This window comes from Ambystoma mexicanum, chromosome 2q (assembly GCF_040938575.1).
Source record: "Ambystoma mexicanum isolate Mex_15411 chromosome 2q, UKY_AmexF1_1, whole genome shotgun sequence".
Lineage (NCBI taxonomy): Eukaryota > Metazoa > Chordata > Amphibia > Caudata > Ambystomatidae > Ambystoma > Ambystoma mexicanum.
In genome coordinates, this window is record NC_090924.1 from 589,301,006 (window position 1) to 589,316,543 (window position 15,538).

Sequence of the window (15,538 nt, forward strand, 5' to 3'; positions counted from 1 at the left end):
AAAGTTTTTGTTATTACCTGGTTGAGAGGTCACTCTACTTAGATAAATACCACACACACCACTGTAGTCCCAGGGGTGTGTTCAACCCACAACTTAGCAAGCAGTGACTAGAAAAATGTATAAAAGGTCCTCCAGGTTCTGGAAAGGTAGTTTGCACTGCATGGCGAGATGAAACAATCAGAAAAATAAAGAAAAAGGGTACACGCTAAATACCTAGGAATAGAAGTCGTGGCTGTAATCAAAAGATGTTCTTCCACATGTAGCACAGTAGTGTGGAGTCCTGTTTATGTTCAAGTCCTGGCTATCTGTAAATCCTGGAGGCTGTCCAGGGTACAAGACAGTACACGTATGGCTGGGGAGGGGGGGTCTGGGTGGGGATTGCTCGAACAGCGAGCAGTGAATATTTTACCAGCAAAAGGTTTATGCGCGAGTGAGGCGCATGTGCTGCTGGCGGGTAGTGGCCAGGAAATACTTCATGAAAGGAGCAGCAAGACTACACAATGGTACTCCTTTGTCGGAAGGTTTGCAAGACGCCTGTGTCAGGATAGAACAGAGCAATAAAGAGAAAGGGCGTCATTACAAGTCAGCCAGTCCGAAAACAATGGTGGCTTTAAATCCGCCGCCACCGTTCTTTCTTGACCGGCTGATTCCGAGTCATGCAGGCGGGAGGTGTCACGACCACCAGGTCTGACCTGGCAGAAATAACACCACCCGCCTGCAGGCGGACATGGAAACACCGGCTCTGTCATAGACGGAACCAGTGTTTCCATGGTCCCCATCCCCATGCAGTCCTATGGGACTCCATGGGAATGGGGATTTACAGAATTCTGCCTCCGGAATTACCGGGTCACCAGGGTTGTAATGCCCCAGTGATTCCGGCAATCACGGAGGCAGAATGGTAATACCAGTCTGGCGGCATCCTGCTGGTTTTTCGCCACGGCTACCCCCGGACTCCTAATGAGGCCCAAATACTGTTAATTTCCGTTCCGGTGGGCCTCCGGAACACCGAAATAAGAAAACCGTCATTTTTAAGTGGTGGGCTTCTCGAGAAATTAATTACCTCGGGACATATCTGCTGGTCAACAAGAGTTGCCAGAGTCTCCCCAGTAGGAGGCGGGTAGAGGGCTAAAGAGGTCTAGTGACAGGTTGGGAAAACCTGACACGCCACCTGGTCTCTTGGTCATCTTGCTCCTCACTCAACCTCACCTGAACAACCCACCCTTACTTGACAGGTACAGATCTCTGGCCCTGTCACAAGGTCTCTAATATATGGTATGGTACGATTGAAATATCGAAATTAGGTAATCCAGGTTTTATATGTTATGTTAATCTTAATGGAAATTACATGTATACCTTTCTTGATGCAATTGCAAAAGAATAATAAGCTTGGCCCACCAATCCCGAGGTCATTGCCCCTCCTCCAGGCAAAAAAGCATTTAGTTGATTAATTCAATATTGTAGGTTGATCTATATATTTTATTACCATTAGAACTGGAAGTAATACCAGTAATGCTGTTTAGCAAAATGGGTTAGCAAAGTCTGCATTCATTCCACGGCTGAGTGTATCCTGATTACTGACCATAGTTGTAAGAACAGACTTTTATGTTAACTTATCGTATTTCATTGTATATGTAAAATTTTCAATAATAGATTTTTGAAATTTGATTATTGAGATTTCTAGTATACTCCCGGGGCACATTTCAGGTAGCCTGATCATGAAGCATTATAACTCCCCAAACGCCTACAAATTGTACACATAATTTGCAACACTAATCACTATTCATTTGTTTTAGTGGAACACAGAACATATTAGCCCCTCCTATGCAGCCTTCACCTTGCCCAGAATAAGGTAGCACAGTGAGCATTTAGCATTAAAGTGCCATGGACAATACCCCCTCAGCAGCCCGCATAGTCTCATGAGCACCCACGTACGACATTGATCTTTGAGCTACTCCCCAAGCTTTGCAACAATAGCAGGTCAAATGGTGGCAGATAATCTTGAGCTGTGTTTTTCTGAGCTCTTGCCAGTGCACCGCCAGACTGATGCCCAGAGTTTCTTCTATGCTAGTGAAGTTGTTGATGAATCTGACTCAGAAGAATTTGTCTACATTACTGGCTACATAAACATATTCCCTCTAAAGCCTAGTAGGGCCTAGGAAAGTTGTCACGAGCTGGGGGAGATGGTGATTCTGATTTGTCCACCCACACACCACCCTGCTGTATGCCTATTGATATCCACACACCTACCACAACCCTCTTCACCTGATACCTCTGTGCCTCACCCATTTTACACCCACCCTGCTTCATTCCTCTCTACCGCCACTTACTCTACCATACCAACACACTGCCCCTTCACCCTACCTCACCATCACTAATTCAACCCTATCTATTCATCCACTTTACCACATCCTTCACTAGCCAACCCACAGTACATCACCATTCACTACCCCACCCACACTATCTCACCATTGACTACCCATACCCAATCACCCAAATGTACCTCTGCCTACCTCGTCAAACCTCCCACTCTTGGTCACTCTTGCCTTCCCCTCCCACCCTATATTACAAATGCCTACTATGGTCACCACTGCTTACACCCTCCCCTCCTATACCGCCCCTGTTCCCAATAATCTTAGATAATCCCTGCCCAAAACTACACTGGCGCACCATGCTTACTTTTGAAGTTCCAAATATGTCTGCAATTTGTTGTTTATTGGACAAAGTATTTCTACTATATCTATTGGTAATATTATGTATGTTCAAGCAGTAACTTTCAATCATGTTTGAAATTACTTGGTGGGAAGAGCCGTGAGCATTTGTATCATTTTAAATAAACAACTGAAAACACCAACACCACTGGGTTTATTTATCTATTTCTGTTGAGTTGTAAAAGATTTTTTTTTTTTGCTTTCAATCTTTCAATATGAATATCTTCCTGCAAAGCGCTGCAAATGGAAATTGCCTTAACATGGTGGCCTGCTCATGCATTTCAGGGTCTACATGGGGAGGGAGGCACGCTGGATAACATAAACTATAAAAAATAAAAGGTGATGCAACTTGTGGCATTCATCCTTGAATATCCAAGCTCTGAAAAGAGATGAACTACGGCAATAAAGCTGATCAGGCCAGTGGGCTGAAAAGCATGTCAAGTGCCAACCTTGAGATAAAAGGAAACCGTGTGATCGAGTTTCAGATTGTCTAGGTGGTGGATGGATGGGATGAATGATTCCAGGCAGCAGTTCAATAGGAGAGTATCCAAGCAAGCCATTGCATTTTGCATTGAGAGCCATTGGACTGGAGGAATATTTTGCAGGTTTCCACTGCTAAAATGTTCTCTTTGACTTAACATTGTCTTTGTAAAACGTGCAAAACATGAACCCATATAATGTCCAAGGGTTCACCCGAGGTGTAACGCTGCAGGGTTTTCTCGAGGTTTCTTTCTGTCCTGTTAGATACACCTTTTGTCCATGTAAAGACAGGCAAGCTGGTGACATTGGGCTTGTTTTTCTTCAGAGTCACTTATAAATGTATGAAGTCATTTCTCAAATTCGTGGGCTTTTCATGCCTACAGGCATGCTTCGTTTGGGCTTCTTTCAAAGCATAAATCCTGATTATGATCATCTGATGTGACAGCAACTGCTTTGAAAGCCTCAGCCACTATGAATGTGTCCATGAGGGATGGCTTGGCCAATCCCAACCAGCAGCAGATGCTTGTGATCCAGTCATAGTCCGCTTGGTTTGAGTTTCTTTTGAAGGGGCATAGTGTTTCTTTCAACACTGATAAAAACTATAAACTGAAACTAGTTGGGACACTCGGTGGTTGGCAATGGGGAGAGACAGGGGCAATGATACATAGCTCGGCTAGCATTAATTCAATAATAGAACCTAGTTAGAGTTAGGGGGAGGATGCAAAAGCAGTTTTAGCCACGCATGCTTTCTGAAGGTGGGAGAGAACGTAAAAAACATTGTTAGGGATGTGTGAAATTGGTAGCTGTGGTTGGACAATTTTGGATGTCGGAGAGTATGCAAAAGCAATATCAGGCACACATAATTTTTAAACAAGTGGTATGAAGAAGAATGTTTCAGGTACATGCATTTTGTAGTTGGGTGACTGTGCCAAAGCAGTGCATCTTGTAGGCGTGTGAGGGAACCAAAGCAATCCTAAGCACAAATGTATTTTGTAGTTATGGTTGTGGTCCCAATCTTAGGCACACATGCATTTTGTAGATGGGGGAGTAGGCCAAAAGAGTCTTATGAAAATGTACATTTTGTATGTGTGAGAGTCCTTGTGTGTGGTAGTCCTCAAATGCACTCTTAGGCACACATGCATTTGGTAGACTTGGGAGTAAGACTAAGTTAATTCTCTCAAAGGTGACCCGTGACCTACCACGTGTTAGGCAAGATATTCATATTTGGGATAAATCTTCCTGACCTGTGTCAACCCCAGATCTTTTTGCTTGGACTTGGTGATACATTTTTCTTGTACCTAGGTGAGTAGGAATTTTCCTCCCCTCTCACCTAGTCTTTTACTCTTTTCATAGGTGACCTTTTTATGTCTCTCCCTAGTGAGCGATTGGAGTTAGAGTTTCGGGCTGACTGTAATGTGCTATGGCAGCACACAACATTTAAATGCAGTGGTGGTGGGTTGCCTTTGGGCTTACATTTTTAATTTTTCTTCTATGTACTTGGGTGAACTGCTTTTCCCAAGGGAAAAAAGGGGATGTACATCCCATTTACATTTCATGCAGTGAGTTAGCACACCCCACCTTTTGCCTGGTGCTGGGGAGATACACTGTATCCCCTTTCTCACTTAGCTGGTAACATTGCTGTTACAATTAAAAGTTAACTTGACTGGCTGGTGGCAGTGAAACTACTTTTATGACTTTTACTCATTATTACTTTTAGGCTGTCAAATCAGCAGTGGTAAGGCACAGGATGGTCACCATTCTGCTAGAAAGGTGGGCTCCTTATTTCACCATTTCTCATTTGCTTATTATTTCTTGGGTCGTCTTCTGCCGTCTTAGATGGGAAAGATCATGGTTGAAGTTTGTCTTCAGTGGGAATCCTTTGTATTCCCTGCCAAGGCTCCAGAGGGACTGTGAAGGCAGGAAGCAAGGGAGGAGTCAAAAACTCTCCAGCTCTTTGTCTTTCAGCTTGCCTGAAAGAAACCAGTTCCTACTGGGGAGCTGTCTGCCCTGATTGGACAGCCAGACCAACCCTTTCAGTAAACTGCAGGGAGAGTTTGCAGAAGTTGTGCTGTAGTTCCTTATAAATAGCCTGAACTTGGAAGCTGCTGACATGCCAACGACAAAATATCATTCAATAGGAGACCACCAGGGGGCGCGGAACACGCTGGACGTGTAAGTCCCGCACTCCTGAATGCACCGCAGGGCCTAGTGGACATTGCCAGTCCCCAGCCTGGATTACTGAGCCCAACCAGTGGAGATCCCCTCTGCATGCAGCGGGCCCCATCCTGAGTGGGTGTCGGGAAGACTCGTAGTGAAGACCTTCTGTGGCGCGACCTGAAGCGGAGCCCCGAGAAAGGCCCACAGAGCACACCCCAGCAACGGAGACTGGTGTGCACCGGAGACGCCGGAGGCCCTGGACACCTAGGGCGGCCGACTCCACGGCACCGCGAAAAGGACTAGTGGAGCCGCGGCACCATAAGAGGCACGGGGCAACGGTCCATCATCGAGATAGAGGACCACGGGCTCTGGAGAGTGCTTCCCGGGCCCCCGCCCTTCACCAACATACGGGGGACGGTGAGGAACGGAAGAGCGCCCACCAGCACACCAAGGGGAGCCTCGCTCCTGGGAGGCCCAGGGCCCCTCCCGGGTTACTGCAGGAACGCAGAGGCCCACATTGAGATCCGTGGATGGCCGCCCTCGCGGGAGGAAATGCCCAACCCGGGACACCGGCCCAGAGCATCGCCAGGGAGGCACAGGGCGGGGACCCTCCACACGTCGTCCCTGCTAACACGGGGAACCGGGCGGGTGTCGCTGACTGTGGGGTACGCTGCCCAGGCCCCCACTTGTGACTCACGAATTGCGACGGAGAGGAGCAGTTGAGCGCCAGTCAGCACACCAGAGTGAGCCTCTCTTCCGGGAAGACCAGGGCCCCTCTCGGTCCATGTTCAGCATACCCAGAGCCCCATCTACCGCAGCCCGCGTGGTACGAAGCATCAGAGTCAAACTGCCGGACCTGCTGGTACCAGGGAGGCACTCTGGGCCACGGAGGCCGCCCTACTGGGCCCCCCACAGTGACTGTGAAGTGAGGAGGTGAGGAGAGCGCTGGGGGGAATAGACTGGATGCAGTGAAAGCGGGCTGCCCTCCCGCGCAACCTTCCCCGTGCGGCGCCCCGGCATCCCACCCAGCCGGGGACTAGGCCGGAGGGACCAAAGGTGTTGGAGATCTGCTACCCTACCTCCGGCCCCCACCTCGAAGGACCCACCTGATTATACGGCACAGCCCCCCCCATAGAGCTGCTATCCAACACGAGGCACTCTACTCAAGACCTCAGCACACCAGGTACGGGGAAGGCCTTGGGCCGTGGTCTACACCACAGGGTCCTCCACAAGAGATTCCCGGACAGAGGCACCACCCCAGGGTGTGCCAAGACACCCAGACCCTGGAGAGCACTCCTGTATTGGGGACGATCTCGTCTCTCCAGCGCTTCCGATGGCCCCACTCAGCCACGAGTGAGGCCCCCAGAGACACCATGCCCTCAGGCGGCGAACCCCCCCCGCAGCACTCACAAAGGAGGATCTCAAGGACATCCTCCATGAGATCAAGGCAATTCGAACAGATATACTGGCATCCATAGTGGATCTCAAGGGAAGGGTGGACACCTTAGAGGAGAAAAAGCAGGGGATGGAAAACAACCACCTCCAGACGGATCTCCTGGACATGAAATACGAGGCGAGGCTAACGGACCTAGAGATAAGAGATGAGGACATAACCTTGAAGATGGACGACCTAGAAAACAGAGAGCGCCGGAACAACCTGCATATCATGGCCGTGTCGCAGGAGAGAGGGGAGACAGCGGCGGATGTGGGGAGGAAGGTCCAGGGCCTGATAAACCAGCTCTTCACGTTGGAGGGGGGCAAAGAGGTCCAGTTGGAAAGAGCGCATCGGGGTGGAGAGGGCGCGGGTGGAGGCCCAAGGTCTATCGTGGTGCGGTTCCTCCACTACAGGGAGAAAATGGAGGTCCTGGAAAAGGCAAAGAGGCTGGGGAGCTTTATTTTTGAAGGCGACACAATTAAGATCTACCAGGACTTATCGTCTCTTACGCTCACCCGCAGAAGAGAATGTCGTCTGCTCACCCAGTGGCTTACTAGTCAAGATATAAGATACAGATGGTCTTTCCCCTTCGCCCTGTCCTTTGAACGCGCCGGGGTGGACTATAGAGTGACCAGTGGCAAGGAGGCCTCCCAAGTGCTGCAAGTGATCAAGGGGGACGCCCCGCGCGAGGAAAATGGGGTGGTCACCCAAGCATCAGGTGACATCATGAGAGAACTGGCTGGCCCTTGGTCCACAAAGAAGAAGACAAAGGGCAGAAGGTAATTCAGGAAACCAAACACCCCGACATCTGAGGCCGAAGGGGACTAGGTGAATTAAGACAAATCAACTGGAAGATCAAGATTAGTTTGTTACCAACCCCGGCCGGGGACGCAAGTTTCATCAAGGGAACTGCGGTGCAGGAACATGCTCACACCCTGATGGCTTGCCCATTGGCAGGCGTCATGAACGAGGGAGAGAAAAGGGAGGGGGGAGGCGAGGGAATGGGGGACAAAGACCTTGGGGCACGGGACACATCCAGCTTGGTACTGAAGCGGGGCAGCTCCCGCAGGACCGGGAAAACAATGAATCCAACAGAGAGAAGCAATGGCAGACGATGAAGAAAGGGTCCGGGCCGAGTGGCTTAGGATGGGCTCCCTCAATGTCAAGGCGTTCAACTCCCCAACGAAGCTCTCCCTTCTGGGAAGGGAAATGAGAAACGGGAGAGTGGACATTATGTTTGTACAAGAAACCAGGATAGTGAGGGGGGAGGAGAGGGCTATCCCTGGATCTCACGTGGGTCAGACCTTCTGGGCATCCGGCCACATAAAGAGAGGAGGAGTCGGTATCCTGCTTCATAGGAATCAGAAATTAACTGAGGTGTCCACTTGGGAGAGGGAGGATGGGAGGGCCCTGGTAGTGTCCGGTAACTTACATAATACCAGAGTCACCCTAGCAGCAATATATTGCCCCAACATGGGTCAGAGGGAATTCGTCCAAGAGGCCCTGGGGGAGGTGATGGCTAAAGCGGACGGCCTTCTGCTCCTGGGGGGGGGACTTTAATATGTGGGCAGACCGAGAGCTGGACCATAGTGGGAAGGCAGGCCCTCCGAATAGCAGTGGGGGGACACCTCACGGTGAGTTGCAGGAACTAATGTGGGAGCAGGGGCTGGTGGACATATGGCGGGAGCTGCACACGAGGCATAAGGGATACAACTTCTACTCTGCAGCCCATGGAACCAGAACTAGAATAGATCATCTTTTCACTGGAAACCAGAACATGAGCAGAATAGAGGTTTGTGGGATTCAGCCCGTTAGCTGGTCAGACCACGATATGGTCTGGTCGGACGTCTGTATAGCAGGCCTGAAACCCAGGGAATCTCTATTGAAATGAAACGATTTCCTGTTGAGAGATGTGGTCTTTAAGGAAGAAATGGCAACGGCGATCAGAGAATTCTTTGAGATAAACGATACAGGGGAAGTCAACCGGGAGATTGTGTGGGAGGTGGCAAAGGCAACATGGAGGGGTAGGCTAATTAGTGAAGGGGCGTCCAAAAAAAGAATTAGGACTCTCCTGACCCACAGATTAAGATCGGAGATAATTTCGTTAGAAAGGTCGGAGGGGAAGATGGAGACAGAGAGAGAGAGGGACCTGGGCATCGCGAGGGAGAAGAGACAAGAATTGCAGGAAATGGAGATGGGCAAGATTGTAGCGGGACTCCAACATTTACGTCAAAAATACTATGAAAAAGGGGACAAGGCTGATGCCATGCTGGCAGTGAAACTCTGAGGCCAGAGGGCGGATATATGGGTGGCAAGATTAAAGAGTGGGGAAGAAGGGGACGTATCCGACCCGGAAGAGATTGCAGAGAAATTTGCGTCTTTTTTCGAGGCCTTGTATGGGAGCGAAGGGGAGATGGAAAAGGAAGCTTGCGACGAATATCTCAGTGGGGTCACCCTCCCGGCTCTTGGACCCCTAGAAGCATCAACCCTAGATGCCCCAATAACGGAGGAGGAGGTACTAAGAGCCATAGCGGGCCTGAAGAGGGCTAGGGCCCCAGGGGAGGATGGGTTCACGGCAGGCTTTTACAAGGCCTTTTCGGGCCTCTTGGCAGGGTTCCTGGCAGGCCTCTTCTCGAACATAATGGAGACAGGCAGAGCGCCCACATCCTTTGGCAAAGCGCTAATTACAGTAATCCCGAAGGAGGGGAAGGACCCGGCGGATAGCTGCTCCTATAGACCAATTTCCCTCCGAAATGTGGACGCAAAGCTATTCACCAGGATCATTGCTACTAGGCTGGACGGTCATATGCCGAGGCTAATCCATCTCGATCCAGTGGGTTTCATACGGGGAAGGCAGGGGGCTGACACACTGCGGAAGACGCTACATCTGATGAGGGAGGCAGCACCGAGGGGTGGAAACCCGGTTTTGGTCTCGATCGACGCAGAGAAGGCGTCCGACCGAGTCGACTGGGGATTCCTCCAGGGGGTACTCAAGAAACTGGGGTTTGGAACTGGGATTAAACAAGCGATCAAGGCCTTATATGTGTCACCAACTGCCAGAGTCACAGTCAATGAGTGTCTGTCACAAGTTTTCCACCTCCAAAAAGGGACGAGACAGGGCTGCCCCCTTTCCCCGCTCCTCTTCGCCATGACAATGGAAGTATTAGCAGAATATATAAGGGGCTCGCCGGGGGTTCAGGGAATCGAGGTGGGGGAACGTACCTTTAAAATGGGTCTTTACGCAGATGATATCTTGCTTCACCTCCGGGAGCCGACAAGGTCAGTCCCGGCCACCCTGCAGGAAATTGAATGATTTGGTCGATTCTCAGGCTTTAAGGTGAACATTAGCAAGTCCATGATTTTTCCATTTGCATCTGATACAGACAGAAATGTGGCTGAATTTACCCCACTGCGCCTGCAGATGTGTACGGAATGGATAAAATACCTGGGGATCAACATAGTGCATCCCGAAGAGGATCTGAGCCAGGCCAACTACCCCCCGCTATTTGATAAACTGTTCAGAGAGATGGAGTCCTGGGGGAAGGGGCAGATCTTCTGGATGGGAAGGATAAATGCCATAAAAATGAACCTGCTCCCCAGAGTGCTGTATGTCTTCCAGATGCTCCCCTTGGAAGCCCCAGACACATACCTCAGGGAAGCCAAGAGGTGCATAATGAAGTTCATATGGCAGGGCCGGAGACACAGAATAGGTTATGAGACCTTCACCCTCCCCAAAGATAGAGGGGGGGTCGCTTTTCTGGACTTGCCAGTCTACCACAGAGCAGCTCAACTTAGGGCCCTGGCCCCGCATCTTAGAGAGGACCCCAATAAACAATGGGTATACATTGAAAATATCTACCTGCGCCCAGTCACCGTAGGCGAATGGTTATGGGTCCCTTTAAATAAGATTCCCAAAAGAATCAGGGACCACCCGATACTGGGTACAATGTGGAAAGCGTTAGCGGGGAAGGGAAATGAAGAGAAAGTCACTACATGGCCCTCGCCCCTGAGCCACATCTGGTCCACTCCAGTGCTAGAGGAAATCCTAGGCCACGAACACTACCAGTCATGGTTCGACGCGGGCCTCTGCAGGGTCGGCCAACTGGTGAGGGAGGACACCTTCATAAGCATCCAGGAGCTTGAGGAGGCTCTGGGAATTGGCAGGCTCTCCCCACTTCTATACCTTCGCCTTAAGGGAATTTTAATAAAACCAAAGCTAAAGCCTTGCATACAAAGAAAGCTCACCCTGGTCGAGAAAATCCTAGACTCCCACACGGAAATGAAAGGCCTCATCTCTCTCCTGTATGGAGCTCTCTTAATCCCCCGTGAGGGATCGATTAAAAGCCTTAGACGAAAAAGGGAAAGGGACCTGGGCAGGGACATTGGGGATGGGCTCTGGTGGAAACTATGTAGCAGGGCATTGAAGACATCCATTTCCTGCCAATACAAGACTCATGCCATCAAACTTCTTCATAGGTGGTAGTATGACCCGATCACCCTCTCCAGGATGTTCCCAGATGTTGCCCCGTTGTGTTGGCACAGTTGCGGAGAAAGGGCTAACTATTGGCACATGTGGTGGTCTTGCGAGAAGGTCCAGGTTTATTGGTCGGAGGTGCTCAGCTGGCTCAAGGATTCGGGAAAGGGGGTCTATCCATTGGAGCCACTCACACTATTATTTGGGCTACAGCAAAGGGATGAGCACTGGGAGAAGCTCCCGGATTCGACACATTCCTTACTGTTAGCAGCTAGGGCTGCACGGGGCAGGTCATGGAAGAGAGCAGCACTCCCCTCAAGGAGAGAGAGGGTGACAGTGGCCAAAGACATTTATTTTATGGATAGACTAACTGCAGCACTTCACGGCTCCAGCTCACAGCTCGAGGCCGACTGGTTACAATTCATGGAGGTGTTCGCTAGCACAGACGGCGATCCAGAAGAGTGATATGGCCACTCCACCCAGCCCGAAACTAGTTTCAGGATAAAACTCATTGTATGCTTCTAAGGAAAGCTCATTTATTGTGTCTGTTTATATGCCCGGTCGGCGCTGCCCGAAGAGGTTATCTACGGAAACGTGGATCTTGTGCCACAAGAATGGGGTTTTGGGGGGGAGGAGAGAGGGAGGGTGAATACAGCAGAGATTTTTGGTTCTTTAAATTAGGTTGATATGGGCATGTGCCCTAATGTAATCTCTTGCCAGAGTGCTTTGTTGTTCACAAAATCAATAAAAATTGAATTAAAAAAAAAATATCATTCAATAGGAGCACACCTAATCTAATATGGCTACATAGAGTAGTTTCAAAACACTTTGATATATTCAGGGTGCTGGGGAGGAATACAAGCCCTGACACGGAGCTTGTGCAAAACATGAACCAAGAAAAAGTGTCTAATTCTAAAGACACTCCCGACCCCTGCACACCATTTAAGCTGAAATGAATCAGTCAATACACTGTTTGGATTTTCACATGTATATAATAAAGTTTAAATAGTGAAACAAAAAGTAAATGCTTCAATAATTTCTGATTTACAATTGAAAATAGACATAAAAAAAGGCTTCTCATATGGCCATCATGAAAAAGTAAAGATGAAGGAACAGTGTTCTTATGATGAGATGAAATTTCCAGCTCTACGCGTTTCGGGGAAACACCCCTTCTTCAAGAGCAAAAACAATCTGCAATCACATGTGTACACAAAAAGTATCAGTCAACTTGTAATTCAACAGAATTCCAATATACTTGTACGTATCAATACAGGTGTTTTCACTAGACACATTTCCAAATGATCACTCAATTCTACAATGAAATGGTTATTGTTTCAGTGCGCTATCACTCCATTTGCAGTGCATCCTGATTTACACATGGTGTGACTCCAAAAGGTAAAACTAAAAGTGAAATAATGAATAAGAAAATTGCTCTAATGTACCTGTCCACTGGGACGTGTTCATCATAGTATGAAGCATGTGTTTTAACCAGACATGTGGACTTCACATGGTATACCAAGTCCAAATATGCACGATTCCCCGACAAGGAGAGTACAATGTAATTCCGAAGTATCTACTGATAAATGGGATCAGAAAGTGCACTGTGGAGAATGTAAAAGATATAGTTTGAGTAGGATTTTATGTAGCTACTATCACAGGACTAAGATTAGGTAAAAAATGCTTGTCCAATTCACTAATGGGTACTGATGGTTAAGGTGCAAGCTCAAAAACTGCATTAAGAGGAAGGATAGTGACTGTGTTACACACGAAGGTCTATTCACCAGATCTGACGTGCCCAATAAGAAATTCACTGTGCAAGCACTTCGGGGTTCTAAAAGGACCAATTCATAAACAAAAACACTCAGAGCTGTTACATGCCTAAGTTCACTGAAATGTCATACTAAAAGTAAAAAATTCTATACCTCCTGGGCATATAATGCCAACCAGTTCTCATCCGGCGTCGCCGAGTACCCTCACGTCTGTATTTCACTTGCAAACCGACTGAAATGTATGCACCCCGTTTGTGTGAAAAGTGTAGATTCACTAAAACACTCATATGGGTATGCAGCTAAATGTGAGGAAACATACACCAAAATGGCACGTTACTGCTAGCTCAACAGAACTCCACCCATATTCAAAGAACATTAAAATTACACACAAACATAAATATGCAAAATGGCTTTACCTATTCACGTTCCACAGAACCACCTCCTGATCCGACTTGCACCAAAGTGGCTACTTCCAAATGCAGATGCAGAGTATCCACGTAGTGCATATTTAATGCCAAAGCTCCGAAAACACTTCCGGGAAGCAGATCACCTGACCAGGTCACCTGACTCTAAAACTTCCTAGCGCTTTGCCTGAATGATAAAACATCACAGTTCAAAAAACTATTCAACAGACTGCGGTGTAGAGAACCCTACAGTGCTGATACATGATGAAATATTTGGAAAAAGGAAAATAAAAGAAATGATGAATGTATTCAAGATGACAATAGATATAGAAAACAGACTAACATGCCAAAAACCTACCGAATCTTGATTCAAAAAAATCTAAAATAATTACTCGAGTGATAACCCTTAAAATAAAGTAAAATACTGACCATAAAAAATGTTTATGTCAAGAACAGAAATTACTATAGAAAAAAGACTCAAATCCCAAATGGACATTCATTCAAGTGTTTGATAACACTCAACACCAATAGGACAATCTAAACAAATAAAATCCAGTCAATAGTCCCCTATATGTAGGTGAACCATCATGAAAATATAAATAAGACCAAGAAGGGAATAATGCTAGTTAGAGGGTTCAACAATCTACAGAGTGGCATATATTAATAAAAAATAAGGAGTCTATTGATATTCCAAACTGACGGTGAAGAAAAATTATTGAACTCATTAAAAAAGGAAGTAAGGAGTCACCAAACACATATGTAATTCGAATGCACAAGCATTCCACTAAAACCAGTCCAAACATCACCAATTGAAAACTATCCAGAAGAGGAATGCAACTATCAAACAAGTAATAAATATCTTAAATAAAACAATTGAGGGAAAACTCCTCATTAAGACCTTTAGGTGATATAGTGTCCAGAAGGTCGATCCAAAACATCTCTCTTTGTGCAAGGGTCCTCATATAGTCACCACCTCTATAGGGTTTCTTAACAACTTCCAGTATATTAAATCTTAGCTGAGCAATGGTGTGACGAGCCAAGATAAAGTGGCTTGCTACAGGAGATTTCTCAATCTTACAGCGAATATTGGATTTATGTTCTGTCCATCTCTCCCGAGCTGATCGGGCTGTTTGGCCAATATACATAAGGCCACATGGGCATTTAATGCTGTAAATGACTCCCATAGACCTGCAGGTAGCAAAGTCTTTTAATTTAATTCTCTTGCCGGTCTGCGGATGTAAAATGTATTCACCTTTCACCACATTATTACAATGACTACAAGTCAAACAGGGGAATGTTCCCTTTTTTTTGGTCACCAATTTCATTTGGGTCTGTTTTGGTCCCCTTTCCGCTTTCACTACCTTATCTCTAAGTTTAGAGCCTCTTTTATACACCATCATTGGTGGTCGTGGGAACAGTTCCAATAATATTGGATCGTGGTGTAAAATAGACCAATGTTTTTGTACAATTCTTTTGATATGAGAGCTTTGTCTAGAATATCTAGAGATATGTAGAATCGAGGCTGTATCTTTCTTAGGTTTAGGAGTGAGGAGTTGTTCCCTTGTGATAGGACATGTCAGCGACTGCAACCAAATTCGAAGAGGAAGATGAACAAATGATGTCTGTAACCTTTTCCAGAGACAGGAGAGCCTGCTGGGTAACTGGAGCCTGAAGTAACCCTTCCTTCCAATCCACCTGGGGGTCCGGAATGCAGACTTACTGGGCTGCAAACCGGCAATACCAGAAGACCTCAAGCCTGAGTAAAGTGAAATGTCTTCCAAATTCTGACTCCCACCAACACTTTGGTGGACTCCTGCTGGCCCTCCAGAGACACAACTCAAATCCCTCAAGTCCCCTCACCAGAGTGCAGGACTGAGAAAGTGAAGAGAATCTGACCGGCAATATTTGTTCTTCATCAGGTACCTGTAAAAAGGGTGCCAAAACTGCAGAGCCACTAGAAGCCTTGAAGAATTCTTTGTTGGAAGCCTGTTTTAAATGAAATGCCCATTAAGGGACTATCAGGATGAAATGCACTCCCAGAATCCACGAAGGTGCAGGGATCGCCATACATGAGCCGGACACTGGTGTACTCAAGGGGGCTAGCTAGTGCA

General features: G+C 47.5%; 1 long non-coding RNA gene across 3 annotated transcripts in view; it reads right to left on the reverse strand.

Annotated features, from left to right (window-relative positions):
- LOC138569608 (uncharacterized) overlaps positions 1 to 13,573 on the reverse strand; it is a 433,607-nt gene extending 420,034 nt beyond the window's left edge. For 2 of the 3 annotated variants that reach the window (XR_011303275.1, XR_011303276.1), the window contains exons 1-2: positions 13,440 to 13,573; positions 13,177 to 13,322 (exon numbers count right to left, since the gene is read on the reverse strand). This is a non-coding gene — a long non-coding RNA (uncharacterized lncRNA). Of the gene's footprint in view, positions 1 to 12,298; positions 12,446 to 13,176; positions 13,323 to 13,439 lie in introns of those variants that run through there. The other variant, XR_011303274.1, reaches the window with a different exon arrangement.
- Positions 13,574 to 15,538: the final 1,965 nt, after the last annotated feature.